This window comes from Dermacentor silvarum, chromosome 1, assembly GCF_013339745.2.
Source record: "Dermacentor silvarum isolate Dsil-2018 chromosome 1, BIME_Dsil_1.4, whole genome shotgun sequence".
In the NCBI taxonomy this organism is placed as follows: Eukaryota; Metazoa; Arthropoda; class Arachnida; order Ixodida; family Ixodidae; genus Dermacentor; species Dermacentor silvarum.
In genome coordinates this window covers 340,782,362-340,785,356 of record NC_051154.1, presented here as the reverse complement: position 1 = coordinate 340,785,356, position 2,995 = coordinate 340,782,362, and positions in this window count along the sequence as shown.

The window sequence follows — 2,995 nt, the reverse complement described above, 5'->3', positions numbered from 1 at the left end:
CTCCCACTCATTGGCATTCACTCGCACTCACCTCCACTCACAAGCACTGGCACTCACTCCCACTTGCACTCACTTGCACCCACACTCACTGGCAATCACTTGTTCTCGCCCTTACCTGCACTCACACTCACTGGGAGTCATTCGCACTCACCTACACTCCAACTCTCTGGCACTCATTTGCACTCACCTTCACTCACACTCACTGGTACTTACTAAACTCACCTACCCTCACACTCACTGGCACTCAATCCCACTCGCACTCACCCACACTCACACTCACTCGCACTCGCAATCACATCCAATCGCACTGATTGGCACTCACTCACACTGGTACTCACCTACACTCAGACTCAATGGCATCACTTGAACTCGCACTCACACTTGCAACTGCCTGCACTCCCGCTCACTGCCTTTCACTTGAACTCACTGCACTCACATTAACTGGCACGCACTCACATTCGCACTCACATGCACTCAGACTCACTGGCATCACTCGCTCTCACACTCACCTGCACTCCCGCTCACTGGCACTCACTCGCATTTGCACTCACCAGGACTCACACTCAAAGGCACTCACTCACACTCAGCTCCACTCAAACTCACATACACGCATTCACTCAGACTCACTTCCACTCACTCTCACTGGCACTCACTCGCACTCACCTGCACTCACACTCACTCGCCTGCTCTCACACTCGCAGGCACTCACTCACACTGATGCCCACTCACACTCACTGGTACTTACTCACACTCGCACTCACAAGCACTCACTGGTACTTACCTGTACTCCCGCTCACTGGCACTCACTCGCACTTGCACTCACCAGCACTCACACTCACTCGCACTCACCTCCACTCACACTCACAGGCACGCATTCACACTCGCACTCACGTCCACTCACACTCACTGGCACTCACTCGAACTGGCATTCACCTCCAGTCACACTCACCGGCACTCACTCGCACTCGCACTTAGCTACCGTCACACTTACTGGCACTCACTCGCACTCGCACTCACCTGCACTCACACTGACTCACTCCCACTCACCTGCACTCATACTTGTTGGTGCTCAACCCACTCGCACTCACCTGCACTCACTCGCATTCACCTGCACTCGCACTAACCTGCACTCACGCATACTGGTTTTCACTCACACTCGCCTGAAATCACACCCACAGGCACTCAACCTGCACCCACACTCACTGACACTCACGCGCACTCGCACTCACCTCCACTCACATTTACTGGCACTCACTCGCAGTTACACTCACCTACACTCCCACTCATGGGCATTCACTCACACTCACCTCCACTCACAGGCACGGGCACTCACTCCCACTCGACCTCACTTCCACTCACACTTACTGGCACTCACTTGCTCTCGCACTTACCTGCACTCACACTCACTGGGACTCATTGGCACTCACCTGCACTCCCACTATCTGGCACTCATTCGCACTCACCTTCACTCACACTCACTGGTACTCACTCACACTCACCTCCACTCATACTCACTGGCACTCAATCCCACTCGCACTCACTTCCACTCGCACTCACCTGCACTCACGCATACTGGCACTCACTCGCACTCGCCTGCAATCACACTCACAGGCACTCACTGGCGCTCAACCTGCACTCGCACTCACTGACACTCACGCGCACTCGCAATCACCTCCACTCACACTCAGTGGCACTCACTCGCACTCACACTCACTAGCACTCACTTGCACTTGCACTCACCTGCACTCCTACTCTCTGGCACTCATTCGCACTCACCTTCACTGGTACTCACTCACACTCACCTCCACTCATACTCACTGGCACTCAATCCCACTCGCACTCACTTGCACTCGCACTCACCTGCACTCACGCATACTGGCACTCACTCGCACTCGCCTGCAATCACACTCACAGGCACTCAACCTGCACTCACACCCACTGACACTCACGCGCACTCGCACTCATCTCCACTCACACTCACTGGCACTCACTCGCACTCACACTCACTAGCATTCACTCGCACACACCTCCACTCACAAGCACTGGCACTCACTCCCACTCGCACTCACTTCCACTGACACTCACTGGCACTCACTTGCTCTCGCACTTACCTGCACTCACACTCACTGGGAGTCATTCGCACTCACCTACACTGCAACTCTCTGGCACTCATTTGCACTGACCTTCACTCACACTCACTGTTACTCACTCACACTCACTGGCACTCAATCCCACTCGCACGCACCCACACTCACTCGCATTCGCAATCACATCCACTCACACTCATTGGCACTCACTCACACTCGTACTCACCTGCATTCTTACTCAGTGACATCACTCGCACTTGTACTCAAGTGCTCTCACAACTGCTGGGACTCACTCACACTTGCATTCACCTGCACTCAGACTCACTGGCATCACTTGAACTCGCACTCAAACTTGCAATCATCTGCACTCCCGCTCACTGGCATTCAATCGCACTCACTGCACTCACACTAACTGGCACTCACTCGCACTCGCCTGCACGTACACTCACTGGCACTCACTCGCACTCACCTCCACTCACACTCACTGGCACTCACTCTCACTGGCACTCAATCACATTCGCACTCACATGCACTCAGACTCACTGGCATCACTCGCTCTCACACTCACCTGCACTCCCGCTCACTGGCACTCACTCGCACTTGCACTCACAAGGACTCACACTCAAAGGCACTCACTCACAATCAGCTCCGGTCACACTCACATACACGCATTCACTCACACTCACTTCCACTCACACTCACTGGCACTCACTCGCACTCACCTGCACTCACACTCACTAACTCGCAGTAATGTCCACTCACAATCACTGGTACTCACTCACACTCACATGCACTCACTGGTACTTACCTGCACTCCCGCTCACTGGCACTCAATCGCACTTGCACTCACCAGCACTCACTACTTTACCTCGCACTGTCCATTATGCCAACACCGCCAGTCCACTGTT